The sequence below is a fragment of the Thunnus albacares genome, chromosome 10 (assembly GCF_914725855.1).
Source record: "Thunnus albacares chromosome 10, fThuAlb1.1, whole genome shotgun sequence".
NCBI lineage: Eukaryota > Metazoa > Chordata > Actinopteri > Scombriformes > Scombridae > Thunnus > Thunnus albacares.
Window position 1 is genome coordinate 31716737 of NC_058115.1, and position 15451 is coordinate 31732187.

Sequence of the window (15451 nt, forward strand, 5' to 3'; positions counted from 1 at the left end):
TACCCCCAACCCACAGTCAGGATCAATTACTGCTGGTTATACAGGTGTGCCTTGTTACATATTCATTTTGAAAACACATTACCCTTACTTTACATCATTAATGTGTCAGGGGTAACACATATAAAACCATGTCATGACTTTTAGATCACACTAAGCTACGCTTTCTGTCCAACTTCTGTCTGATTTTGATGTTCAACTTGTTATGGATTTTCCATCTTTAGGGGTTATAAATTGGGTTGCATTGGGTCAAGCTTGGGCCTTGAGGTCACGCTGTAATTCTTAAGCAGGAAGGAGGCATCCTCTCCTCTCCTTGAGACTCCAGCTGTCTGTGATGTTTTGGGGAACCTCTCTGATAAAGGGTAAATCAGCATCGCCATGGTCACCAAGGTCGGAGAGGGCCTTCCTAGACAACACAGATAGGCGGGTGCGTCGACTCTACTGACACAGTCAGACATTCAAACCAAAATGTGCTTACAGTGACCTGAACTGTCACGGGTAAAATGCAGTTCCTTGTTTAGAAACTAGTGAACCAGTTTTTTATATTGTAGGCTGATGTGCTTGGATTAAAGACTCAGACCTTCAGAGGTAGAACAGAAAGAGAGATCATCCAAGTTGCAGATGACTTTGATGTTCGCTATGTCAATTCTCCTCGATCAAGTGCTTCAATAAACATTTTCAGCTTTAAGACATCAAAGGCTCGTGTCCGCGTTTCTCCATTGAGGTGCTGACCATCGCTCAAAATATCCACAACACAACTCGAGATTGCGAGATTTCAGAATGAGACTTCTCTGAGACTTTGTTAGATGCAATAACAGACAGACCAGATCAAGCGAAAGGTAAAGAAAAATGTTTTATATCTGTGTATGGTTCTTTCCATAATGTCAGACATTTATAGTAACAATCTGAGTCTGTCAGTGGTAAACAGAAGTTTAGTACTCAATACTGGACCAAGGTCACCATTAGAACCTTAGACACAAAAAGATGAGAAAATTGGGTCCAGGTTGAAAAAGTTTCCCTTAGCACGCAGACTTTAGATGAATTAGACGGATGCTGATGGACAGAGCAGAATGGAAATATATTGAACTTCATGTCGGCACTGTTTTCTCTATAATGGCCAACTTTCAAGGTTACTGAGACTCTCAGATCAGTTGAAAGTGCCTAAAGAAAAGGCCTCATTTAGGAAAAATTGATTTTCCCTACGTTATGATGCACTCACTTCTATCAGTAGCTGTACTATACCTGCTTGTAGTTTTCCTTACAAATTCAGTCAAAATGGAAGAATGATTAAGTGTTTTACAAACTTAAAGCTTAAAAGTTCATATTTTAATAAAATATCACAGTGATGATGATGAATTGTATCTTCCACAGGATTTATTTTAACACATTAACTGAGTATTTGAACTAATCACAATCAAATGCAGCCAAATAACTGCAAACGGTACTTTGAATTTTCTCTGGTTGGTTTTATCAAAATTGTTCTCTCAAGTTGAAGCGTTTTATATTAGAACAACTAATCAACAAACTATTCCGTAGTTTATTGATCTACCAATGTAGAGAAAACTTGATTTTAAATGTGCAGTGTGCAGAATTTAGTGGAACAGACTTGGCAGAAAAGGAATATAATATTGATAAGTATGTTTTGATTAGTGTATAATTACTTGAAAATAAGAATCGTAGTGTTTTCGTTACCTTGGAATGAGCCCTTTATGTCTACAGAGGGAGCAGGTCTTCTCCCAAAGAGGCCGCCATGTTGCACCGCCATGTTTCTACAGTAGCCCAGAATGGACAAACCAAACACTGGCTCTAGAGAGGACCTTTCATGTTTTTCACCAGTTTCACGGCCATTGTAAGTTCTCCTACATGCTTGGAGGGGAGGTTCCTCAGTTTGTTGCAATCTGCAACCTCACCTCTAGATGTCACTAAATCTCACACACTGGTCCTTTAATGTTTTATGATGTTAGTAGTGCTTTGTTTACATGTTTTGGCTCCTTTTCACGTGTTTCAATGTGCAACACTGAGGACAGAATTTTCTTAGTTTAAGCCGTAAAATCACATATGGCATGCAAAATGAAAATAACTTGAAATGAGGAACTGCGTCATGCAGTTTATCAGATCACTGCATAGATTTGTCACTGATTTAGTATTTTTTTTTTTGTATCTTAAAATAAAAATCCTTGTCAAATAATGCTGCCAACAAACAATGACTCATTTTCATCAAAACACCAAATGCAACATCAGATGTTAAATAGCAATGAGAAATAAACATGTAACACTGTAACACTGAAATATTTAAATGAAAGACTTTGTTTATATTACAATGAATACTTCAGATCACAGTAAATACAGATGATCTACAGTCTGACTTCTTAGTAAATCATATGACAGTATACAAGGAAAGTTTATTTATTTAAGTGTATTGCATGAACTTATACCACATATCACAGTATTTATAATCTCAGCTACTGTGGTTTGCAATCCCCGTCCCTAGATGCACCTTTAAAATACATAAAACAACAATAAAATACATACAAAATATCATAAAACACAAACCATTTACAAACAATGGTACAATAAAAGTATCATGAAAATGTCTGTTTCAGTTTGAGTTTACAATCTTCCCAGTCATGAGTTCTGTAAGGAAGTCAACATGTTGATCCCTGAACAGTAAAAGCTGTCTGTCCAAATGATTTATGAAAAGGCAGCTTACAGCTCCAAGTAGACGCACCATGTCAACTCTCATTGCAGCAGTTTTCTGTTTTGTAACTATCACAAAGTTTGTGTTTTTGTTTAAGCATTTGTAAGTTTAATTAATGAAAACGGTTCATCCGTCCAGTCCAGCTGTGATGCTGGAAAACCAAAAATAATAAACCATAATTTACATGAACAGAAACTCTACATTACATTTCAACCAAGAAGACAGACCTTTGTTTTCAATCAGCATCAGACTAGAGCTGCAGTGATTAATCGATTAGTCAATCGACAGATGATTAATCATCAACTATTCTGATCATCAAAGCAAAAATGCCATCAACATTTGCTGGTTGCAGCCTCTCAGACGTGAAGATTTGAAGCTTTCTTTTGTCACATATGATAGTAAAGTGAAACTCTTTGGATTTCGGACAGTTGATCAGACAAAAGACATTTCAAGACATCACCCTGAATTTTAACATTCATACAACATACATTGAACATACAATCATTTAACAGTCATTTTTCACTATTTTTCTGACATTTTATGGACAAAACGATTAATTCAGAAAATAATCATTGGCTGCAGCCTGGCATCAGATTAATCAATTTTTGATCTGTAACACAAATTCTTTATGAACATTATTATTAATAGCATTAAGCAATTTCTATGTGGAACTTTTTATAAACTGCTTATTGACAGGAATCTCCAGTGTATTTAGCATTTTTGTTTTTTGTTTATTCAAAGTTGGCTATTTTGCTTATTTTATAACTCATTTTGTTGCTTCTTTGACACCCACTGCACCTTTCTCTGTTTACTTTATAAATTCTTGTTCTTGTCTTTTTCTCTTCGGCAGGTATGTCGTGTCACATAAAAACAGAGGAGAATAAATGCTTAATAAAATGATCATTTTTAATGATACGATGACTGTGTCCGTCAGAGCAGCAGAGATGCTGTTCGGTGGTGGTTGAGCCCATGCTGCGGCAGCAGGAAACACTGGAGGGCAGCAGCAGCCTGCGGATGAAGAGCTGCAGCTTTAAAACCTGAGACACAAATAAAGATCAGTCAGATGAGGAGTTTTATATCTGCAGCTTCTACACACAAAAACCTGACCGAAGGCTTTTTACAGGGAAGAACCCTCCTTTACAGGTAACATGATCAATAAAAAAAAAAAACCAGACAAGTAAATGATGAATCAAACAGCATGTTGGACAGAGAGAAGAGGGTGAGTCAACAAATCTGCTTTAGGAGTATTTAAGTATCCTCTGTATCAATACTGTTGGTATTAGATATAGAAACTCATGACAGAGAAACATTTTAAAAGCCAACGTGGCGACAAACTGACCAACAAACACAAACAGCTGCAGGACTGTCGTCATTAACCACAGAGAAGCAGCTACAGCTCTGCACCAAGCTCTGCTCAAATAAATGACATTTCAATAACAAGATCCTCTCGGATGTTACTGTCAGCTCCCCGCTGGGGACAGGCATGCAGGACAGGACTGTTTACAGCTGTTACCGAGGCAACGGGATCGGTATGGGACTGCAGCTGTTTGGTGACTGGGTTGGTTGGCATTTGTACAAGCGTCAGCGAAAGGGGGGGGGGGGGGGGTTCTTTCTTTGACAACAGGAAGATGACAGTTCACCAGCTTTACTTGAATATGAAATGTAAATTATTTTTTTAGATAAATTCAGTGATCCACACAAATAACATGTAAATCATTTGCATCTTCCAAGATTTAGAACAAATTCCCTATCTGGTAAAAGGGAAGCTCACCTGTGGAATTAGTACCAGCATATTGAAACACTCCGTCACAAACTTAATATTCATATTTAGAGCCAAAATAATTGGAATCTGTATGTCGTGGAGTTCTTTCTTTTCTTCTATTATATTCTTTAGCAATTGTGTGCTATGCTTGTTATTAGCAACTAATAATTATTGGTTATTCCAGTCATTTCTTCTTCTTTGGTTGTGCTATATTTCTTCTCCTTTGATAAACTTCAATCACAGTTGAAGTTTAATTTAGTTAGTTTTGATCTTTTTTTTCCTGTTTTGGTGAGATATCTTTTATAAACCCCCTTTTTGCTTTTGTTTTTAATCTCAGCAGCACAATCTCAACTCCATTATGTCTTGGGATACAAATAAATAAACTAAACAATATCATGTTCAGTAGCAAGGACCATGTTACAACTATATGTGATTGAAGGTTTAATGGAAATGAGGAAAGTATGAAGAGACTCAGTCTGGGAGTTCTGGTTGGATCAGAAGGGGAAGAGAGGATGAGGGGATGAGGTAGGATGAAGATGAAGAGAGGGTGGGTTGATAAATGATGACGTGGCCCTGCTCCTGAACCCGAGTTAACTAATCAACTTCATTTATTTCAATAGATACACTGATTATGTCCTCGTGTCATGATCTTTGAAGAAGCCTTTGAAATGAGAAATTGTAGGATCTGAATCTTTGATTGAAGCTTCCTTTTAAGCAACACATATCCAATCACAAGGCTTCTAACAGCAGCGTCAAATCTGAATGAATAGTCAATAAAAAAAAGAGATTTTTGTTGACTTGACTGTAAACAAACTGTACGTCATTTTTTTTGGCAGCTGCTGAAAACTACTGATGCTGCTGTTTCTATTTCTCAACCGCCTTAACAAAAACTGGCATCCAATAACTCTGAATGAAATACAGAATAAAATCAGGAGCGTTCTGATGAATGATGAATAAGTAAAGAAGAGTTCTGAGCAAGGCTGAGCAAACATTCAATGAAGCTTTCACTACTTGACAGTTTCTCCGCGTTTCAGTCAGTATCAAAGTATCAAGGTTCAACACCTTCAACAAGGGAATCCTGTGTTTCAAAGGAAAACTGTTTGAGTTCTCCTTCAAACTATCAAATATTTCACAGTTTGGGAACTTCCATCACTCTATTGGGAAACTTATTAGTTTGGTATTAATGAAACAAAAAAAAAAAAAAGTAGCTGACCTTCCCCAGCGAGGAGAAGGACGAGGCTGTTGACGTGTGTTTTCTCGGGCCAGCGCGCGACGTTCACCGCCAGGTGAAATCACTGCGTGTGACAGGTGGCTGAGAGTGAGAGCAGACAAACAAACAAACAAACAGCCAAACACACACAGTGAGGAAGAGAGATAGAGAGAGAGAGAGAGAGAGAGATGAGGAGAATGCCCGACTGCAGCAACAGATGTAAACGGCTCGCTGCCTGGAACGGCGTCGATGCTAACGGCTGCTACGCTCCAAAGATCTGCTGTTAGTTCCGGTGTTTGTCCAAAAAAACCACCAGAACAGCTGCAGAATGATGAGCTCTTAACATTTTACTCCAGCTGGAGGAAGAGACACTGACACTTCACACATCCCTCACACATCCATGCTCTGATTTCTCTTCTTTATTTCAAAATAGAAGCCAAGATGGTGCCTGAGCTTTGAGTTTTAATCATTTGAACCCTGATTTTTGCCTATATGTTAACACTGAGATACATTTAAAGTCTCCATGTTTCTTATGGCTGCACATTCCCATTAAAAGGAAATAATCTTGATGTTTTGTGCATCATTTTAAACACATTTCCACAACATTCAGTCTGACATATTTGGCATCTTTGAGGACTGGGTTTGGTGACACAGTATATGTTTATAACGAGGCCTTGCTAGCATTCATGCTAATTTATTGCATTCATAACTTTTTCTGTTTTGCTACTATTAACTTTCATAATCAGCTGTCATATGTCAGCATTGTTTGGTGTATAAATTTGCACATAAATTCCCAAAAAAGGGTACTGACTTTAGGGGGCGTGGCCTCGTGGCTACGTAGCGTGTGGAGCGGGAGGTAAGTGGACACCAATGACCATGAACAGCGATGTAAAGCTTTGACCGTCACTAGAATCTCATTTATGACCCTTTGTAAAAGTTTCTGTTTGCTACTTGCTCTGCTATGAGAGGCTCCAGTGTGTGTGTGTGTGTGTGTGTGTGTAGCCCTGCTGTGGTGAACGTTACCGCCGTCAGCCTTGAATATCTTGTAAAGCTCTGAATATAGCACGGTTAGTTATCAGCGTGTTGTGTTTACTGTCACAGAAAAGGAATAAATCTCTCATTCATGTACGACGTCGCCTCTTCTCCACCACCACCTCATCTCTTATCAGACCTGCTAACGCTACCAGCAGGTCTGTGTGAGAGGTGCAAACTGAGGCTACAGTTAGCAGCGTTGTGATATTTATACTCGGTGCAGCAGCTGATTTATGAAATACACCTTGGAGCCTGTTACGTCACGATCAGGGAGGAGCAGAGAACTCAGCTGAACTGAATTTACAAATGCAAGCAGACAGAAATAAGCTAATTTTGAGCAGAAAAGCACCTGTGCTAACATCATATGCCAAAATAAGTCTATGTGATTATGTGTCCAGCATAAAAAACCTTTGACTTAGTGCGAATTTACTCTTCAATCCATCCTTTTACATGTATTTCCTGTTTGAAGGTTAATTTCTTGTTGCTGTACTTGGATTCACATGTAAAAGCCTTGAAGAATAAGGCTGGTGTTTTTCTACGTTTTTTCTTATTTTCAACCAGAAAAAACAAAACAAACAAACAAACAAACAAACAAAAACATGCATTAGTCTTTCTCTCAATACTTTCCGACTTCCCTACTCTGTCTGTGGCACTCGGCCTCAGGCTTCATTGGTTTTACGTCTTCATCCTGCCAAGGAGGTAAATCTTTAAAAATGGCTCTCGGCTACAGTATATGGTTTTATTTTCAACAAAGCAAAGTAATTTCCTGAAACAGCAGGCCACTGTAAATTTTTTTTTTTTGCAAACGTCCCTCAAACCGGAGGAAAGAGCGGATTTGTCGGAGACTATATTCAGCGGTGGATTAATACACATTTTATGCTCTAATGAGTATTTTGGGCAGCAGAACTGTGTGTGATTGTTGTGAGAGCTGCTGTTTGTACCTTCCCTCCGGTGTTTTTTGTGCTGTAAATCAAATCATTCCTTTAGACGTGGACCGGGCCTCAAAATCTGCAGGTTTTTTTTACCGCTGCCAAATCCTCCGCCAGGTGATTTCACTGATAAACACGCATTCAGCCTCATAGGTTGAACCAATCAGACTTATTTCTTTTTGAAGAACTCCTTTTACTCGATGCATAAAGCCGGCTTTCTATCGGCTCCGGGACTCTGTTGTAGTCGGTGACACAAAGCCCGAGATAAACCGGCTTCAAAACAGCTTTTTATATCTGTGTAAGAGCGGCTGGAGTCACAGTAGAGTATGAAATAAATACAAATAAAAAGTCAAGTGAAACCCCGAACAAATAAAAGGACAAGGAAGAACATCAGGATGAAGAAATCCTGGCTAGAGCATGATGTCTGAGCTTGTAGAATTAACATGTTTTTCTATATTCCTGCGTCCACAGAGCAGATAAATGTTTATTTGCTCTCCAGGCCTCGGCAGTAGAGAGAGTGTGTGTGTGAGTGAGTGTGAAAGGCCCAGATGGGGTTTTTTCAGATGTGAGTTCAGAGGCTGTAAAGCTCAGTGACAGAGCAGACTGTGGTCAAACACCAGCGGCCAGAAGGCAATTTACTCCACACCAAACATTTATTAGAGTCTAAGCTGCTGCTGCTGATGGAGGTTTATCTTCCAGGTTCACTTCTCTCTCTCTCTCTCTCTCTCTCTCTGATCCTCTGCTCAGTCCTTTTTCCTTTCTTTGTCTCTCTTCATCCCTCTGTGCTTATTTGGAACAACACTGTTTTCTCCCAAATGTTGGTTTTTAACTTCACTGTTCTAAGCATCTTTCTTTTTTTAGCCCAATAATGAGACTGAATTGGCATTTTGTTTCGTTTTATTTGTCAGTCTGACATTTTGTTCACATGAACGCTTTTCTTTTTGGTTGTTTTTTGTCTGAACCGGTCGGTAGTTACTGATGTATCTGTCGAGGGGAAACTCCAGTCGTGTTAACTAGGAGCAGATAACTTATCATTTGTCATATTGGTTGAAAAGATTCGTCACTTTAAGGGTTAATATTTTTGTAAGTTGACTCACAACAACCTGCACAGCTGCGTCTATGTCATGCACGCTTTTTGTTTGCTGATTGACTTGGTGAAACAGATATCGATGAGAACATCACAGATCCTTTTTGAATTGTTGAAAATATTGAAAATCTGGAAACAGGCTTTTTAACATAAGTTGACAATTATCGTGTAAATATTCGACAATAAACACTTTCATAAGGTTTGACAACATGCCAGTGGCTAAAGGGCAACACATACACAGACTGTTACATCTATCTGTGGTGCACATACATATACATAAGCTTGGATATAGTCAAATTATACTGTTTTTTATGTAAACTGAGCTGAAAATTTGCGCACAAATCGGGTGGATGGAAGCGTACCTGTAGGATGCAGTAGTGCTGCAAACTCAGTGTTTAGACCATAGATGTGTTAGGAAGCGTAAGTTCCTCAGCAGCTCAAAAAACACATAAATAAATGAATAAAAATCAGGTTTTGGGCCTATATATAATGTGTACTAGAGTCCTTCTCCAGCTGAGTCAGTTGAGTTCTCTCCCTGCACACTTTAATGTCTTCTCAGGTTTTATTGGACTGAGTGGATCAAATTCTGATAGTACAGAGTCATTTCGGGGTAGTTTTAGAGCTGTTTCCTATTGTGTATTGGAAAAAGTCTCCTGAGGGGGCCAGTGGGCACCAAGTGACCTGCAGTTCTGACTGTGGACACCAAAATCACCTCACAGCCCAGAACTAATCCTGAGGGGTTTGGGTGACAATGATCACAGCCGAGTCACGGTCGAGGTACTTGCGAGTTTTACTCTAAAGGAAATAGACTTGAAGCCGAAAAAAAGATACTTTTGGTCACAGTTGACATGAAACACACCTGGAGGCAGAGCTGAGATAATGAGAATATTAATACCAGGTGTAAATACAAAGGCCTGTGATTTTCCAGACACAGATCGTAGGTTTATAAATAAAATACAGCCCCCTTCTGTTGATCCCGTTTTTACACGCTGTCCTGTGACTCCGGAGGTGATGTGTTTCACGTCTCGGATATCTCCAGCGGTGATGAACACATGAAACCGGAGAGAGGAAGAAGCTCAGACTGAAGGAGGACTCTGCAGACTCTCAGCGGTCAGCGCACCTTCCTGCTGGTTTACGGATCCTCCAACAGCAGCAGGAAAATAATAAGATGTTTCTGCAGCTAAAGTCACGTTCTCTGGCCAAACAAGGAGCTGCCCTTAACCCTCTGATTCCCGCTGTTCCGGACTATGTCAGCCTCCAGCACCTGATCCATGACTGAACTCCCTACTCCTACTACTAACCAGAGGTCAGAGGTCAGGGCCTGGAGCAGGTAGGGATTTAGTCTGCTGCCTTTGGGATGATGTTATGAAATCTTTTCCTCTAAAAGTTTCTTTATTGAAACAATTCAAAAGTTCTAGTCTCAGATGTCCATTGTGCACAGGTTTAAAATAAGGTTTAATCCCACATTTTATATAGTTTTATGAGCGGCCTGGCATCTCCTGGGGAAGAACCCCAATCTCAACTGGCGGCAGTAAAAAGTATGTGTGTGTGTGTGTGTGTGTGTGTAAACATCTTGGCAGAAACCCCATTAACACAACAGTATAACCTCAGCTAGAGGGACTAACAGAGAAGATCTGTAGCAACTGATGAAACAAAAGAAACTCCCAAAGTTAAAATAGTTTGTACTTGTTTTTTTCTCCCACATGAATAAACATATTATATTACAAGAGAAAAGACAACTGCAGCACAAAACCTATACCAACATATTACAGACTCTATTTAGATGACCGAATTCTTCAGAAGTGTAACTTGTTTGTTGGTCCCATACGGCACCAAACAGTTGGAGGAAACAGTCTGAACGGCTGTTTTAGGAGAAATATTTGGATTTGGATGATTGGTCTGGTATTTGGATCAGTCACTTCCTGTGTGGAAGAGATTTCCCACCAGTGACCAAACTGACACCAGTATTTAATTTGGACAAACTGGGAGTCTCAATCCTGATTCAAGCTGATGAGATGCCCAGATTTTTTTTTGCTTTGCTAGTGGCGATGTCCAGAGATGGATTTAACAACTATGCCAGCACTTTGGTCCAAAGAGAATTTCACTACGGGGCCAAATGTATGTGGACAGCCACACATCACTCTGCTGCTATAACTCGCTATATTGCTGCTATATTTACTTTTACTGGTTTCAGGCTTTCCACCAGATGCAGAGATGGCTACAGGGATCGGCATCACTGAGGTCCAACAATGATGTTGGGTAATAAGGTCTGGCTGAAGTTGGATGGTTGGGGCTCTGTGCAGGCCAGTCAAGTTCTCCTACACCAAACTGGGAAACTTTATAGAGCTGGTTTGTGCCACGGGGTAATGTTATGTTAAAAAAGGAGAGAGACAAACAGAAACTGCTGTTACAAAATGCTAAAAATGCTATTGTCTAAAAAAGATGGTAACTGTGCAAATGTATGTGAACAGGGTAAGTTTTACAAATATAAAACCTTCATGGATTAAAAACTCATAATTCAAAGAGTAATAATTGACCTTGTTTGCAGTTCGAAGTGTCCTGTCAACAGTTTTACAGATGTCTCTTTTATAATGGTGATCTATGGGGAAAATGCTGTCTGGGCCGCAGGGGATTTTCTGTTTTAGGTTTAGATTTATTGCCAACACTTTAATATATGTTAAAATATAACAAATCAGATATTTGTCAGGGATAAAACGATAAAATCCCAGATCTATTTCCATCATCGATCCTGGTTTTCACAGTCCATCAACCATTAAAGAAGATGGGGACAGGAGATCGTTGTCAGATATGAAGAAATACAACAATATAGACAACTGAATCCTAAGACCAAACAATTGATAAAATACTTCTAGGATGTACTCAAGATAAAATAGTAACAGTTGTTCCAGTACTGCGAGTGTCAACACTGTATCAGCTCTCTTAATACACTCATATGCTAACCTGACATGTGCAAAAATGCTATGTAAAGTTTAATAAAAGCTTATCTTCAACTCTTGTGATATTCTGTACAGTCCTCTAGCTGAAGAAGAGTGGACTAAGAGCGAAGGAACATTATTATTGCATATGGGCAAACTCAGATTCATAACAGTATCTGCAAACCAAACAAATGTTCAGTTATATAAAGTTTAAACTGCATTTTGTCGCCTTACCAGTCTCAAAATACAGTAAGCTTTACCTGTGACAAACATAACAATAGTCAGCAGCACTGTTCTGTTATCACCGCTCTTGACATTGCTAAGCTCAGGATGACCTCTGCTGACCTTTTTTATACAAGCACAGATGCACTGAGGAGTCTCCGCTGCTGTCGCTGGCACAAAGGAATCAATAAACCTGCAAAATCTCTATTAACTGTAAAATTAGGAGTGGGGTCCGGGGGGGCTTCTAATATGCATTCAGTATAATGTGAATCAGTCTTAATACTATAAAATCCTGTTCATAAAAATGCACTGTAAAATGGGCAACAGGATCAGTGAAATGGAAACTGACTGAAAGATGCATCAGATGTTTTGTGCTTTGATAAGAGGCTTTAGATTTTTATGCCAATAAAACACATTTGAATTGAAAATCAAATAAGAGTGAGAGTGAAGCGCAGCACATCGTGCGGCTGTAATCGGCCTCCCTGTTTTTATTAGCAGATGGATTTGCCATCGGGCCGCACCATTGGTTTAACCTCCTAATCAGGTATCGCCTCACTCGCCCCGCTGCTACTGCTTCAATTAAGGCTGAGAGGCTGAGAGAGAGAGAGAGAGAGAGAGAGAGAGAAATAATGAGAGATGGTGAGAGAAGATGCAGGAAAATGAAAGTGGCTGACAGAGACAGATAGATGGAGAGATTCTCACATATATGAGACAAACAGAAGATAAAAAACACCAGGAAAGGAAACTCGAAAAGGGAGGATGAGATTATTGTTTATATTTTTCATATATTTCTTTGTCTCAACATGTTTTTCTGTTTGTATTCTGGCTGTTTTCATACTTTCCATCCGCAAAAAAAACATCTAATGTTTCATTTAATCTCTCTCTGTTATCATGAACTCTTGTTATTTGTGCTGGAACTCTTATGATAGTTTGTCACTTTTGCCAAACATATGTTTACACTGATTTTAGTTGTTAATTGTCAGTTGTTTTTTATTTAATGTCTTGTTTACTCCGCTTATCCATCTAGTTTTATTTGGTGTGTGATTAGATGTTTTCACATAATACATTTAAGTCCAGTTATAGCTTGTTTTTGGGGAAATATTTCTTTCTCTGCTTCCTGCCTCACTGACATTAACATATGGATGTGTGAAAGAAAATTATTTTAATAAGACCCAAAGCAGCAAGAGAAAAACTGCAATCAATGCCTGGTGTTCTTAGCAAACAGATTAAAACACACAGCACAAACTTAGGATTTTAGACTCTGATTTAAATTTTAATTCTCATTTTAACAAAGTCATTAAAACATACTTTTTTCATCTCAGAAACATTGCCAAAGTCAGAACTTTTTTAACTCAGAGAGATGCTGAAATGCTCATTTACACTTTTATTACTATTTAGATTATTCTAACTCCTGTTTTACTGGATTACCTAAAAAGTCTATCAGAAAACTACAGCTAGTTCAGAACGCTGCGACCAGAGTCTGGACTAAAACAAAGAAAATAGATCCCATCACCCCACTGCTGGCTACCTGTATCTTTCAGTTTTGAACTTATTTTACTTGATTATAAAGCTTTAAATAACCTCGCTCCTCCTTACATCAGAGATTTTCATTTTATATTCCAGCCAGATCATGAAGGTCCTCCACTGCTTCTCTTTTAAATGTTCCTTATGTGTCCCATTAAAGTACCGGTGAGGCTAACTTCTGTTTCTGTGCCCCTAAACTGAGGAACTGCCTCTGGATATTAGAATGACAGCTCTCTCTTTTCAAAGGGAATTTAAAGACTTATCTTTTAAATCTGGCTTTCTAGCTTAGCTTTAGCTTTAGTTTTTGTGCTTTAAGCATTGATTTTTATAGGTGGTGCTACTTGGTGACATAGCGACTACTCAAGCTAGCTGGAAAGATGCTCGTGTTAGTTACAAGAACTAACACAGCTGATGCTTACTTGAATATATGAAGTTTATTGAAAACAAATATATGATATCAGAGAGGCCTTTGGCACAGTGTACACATGGATACAGTCGCACCAAAACCTTAGCACAAACAGGAAAACAATCACTTCTTATAGAGTTGCTAAGGTCACGCCACCAAGGAGGAGAGAAACAAGGACACTTGGTGTCAGAATGAACTAATTGGAAAATAATGCAGGCAGCGGGTTGTTACCCATCCAAGGTTACCACCTTATCTCCGAGCCTGGCGTCGTGAACATAAAACATCTCTTGTATGAGACCTTGGAGGCCTGAGTGAGACCCTGTAGATTAAATCATCACATCAAGGCTCTGATTAGCACATTATTATGAAAAGACATATAGCTCATAAGATGAACATTTCCATAAATTGAACATTGAACATCTCTCCTTCACAAATGAGCATTTTTTTCTCTCATAGTACCTTAATTGAGCAGTTTATATTAGCAGAACACGGTTAAATAAATGTGGATGGTGTAACAGCTAATAAAGTCTGTAGCTTCTGTAGCTTTGGCTCCCTCAAAGGTCAGCACAGTCGGTCAGTGGTGCAAATTTGTAAATGGCAGCCTTTATCATAGCGCTTCTGTCCAAAATTTGAGCATCAAATCTCACCGAAGTTGAACTCGGCGCAAAAGATTTGCAAGTGTGTGAGCAAATCCGCTGATTGACACGATTTGATTGAAATGAACAGATTTTGGCGCAACTTCCTGATGTGATCGAGCCTTTACACTGACGGTGCTCGTTTGCTGTTTGTCTTGTGACAGTAAACATCTCAAATATCAGTATTATGACAACCTGTAAACAGAAAACAAAGCTAACGCAGAATATGGAGAAACACATGAGCAGAAATCCATTTGTAATAATTCATCCTGTGTGTTAGAGCCCATCAGAAATCAGTTAGCTTCCCGTAGAGATTTTCAGCATCTCTCCTGTAAACTGCAGCAGTGACCCGGCTGTGGAAATCAATGTGTTCACTCTCTAATTACGCCTCTGTAATGGATCCACCTGAGCGAGTTCAGCGCTGGCTGCGCTTTGCTGCAGGCAGGAGACTCCATCTTGGTTTAATGGGGACTTTGTCATTCAGGCTTGCAGCTCCCTGATGCAAACAGCAAGTACTTAACTGGCTCGCTTTACCTTCCTCCTTCACTCTACCTTTCTTTATTTTCTTCCCTATTTCACCTTCCTCGCTGACTATACCTGGGATTATCCTCCTCTCATTATTTTCCTCTGCTGCACTTTTTCTTACTTGTTCATTTAAATTATTTTTCTCCATCTGTCTATCTTATATTCTCTATCCTCTTTCCCTCAGCTCGTCTCTTCCCTCGTAAAATTAAGTGTTTTGTTGTTTTTTTCTTCTCCAGGACTCCATTTACAAAGTTTGCTTCATGTTGCTAAAAAGTCCACATTCAAACTAGGCTGATCTCCTGAGACTTTCGGTCGACGCCGGAGCTATTGTCAATCAGCGGAGGACATTTTGAACATTTGTCAATGTGTTAAACCTTTGGGAGAGGGTGTAAACTGAGCAGGAATAGATGAGGTGCGGTGTGATGTAGCCTACAGCTGTAGGTCTATTACTGCTGTCTTTCACACTGTGATAAATGACAGTCGCAGCT

At 39.2% G+C, this 15451-nt stretch overlaps 1 long non-coding RNA gene across 1 annotated transcript; it reads left to right on the plus strand.

Moving 5' to 3' along the window:
- The first annotated feature begins 806 nt into the window (after window positions 1-806).
- LOC122989867 lies at window positions 807-8547 on the plus strand. The gene is made up of 3 exons (XR_006405190.1): window positions 807-880; window positions 7223-7226; window positions 8537-8547. It is a non-coding gene; the product is annotated as an uncharacterized LOC122989867 (long non-coding RNA).
- The last annotated feature ends 6904 nt before the right edge of the window (window positions 8548-15451 follow it).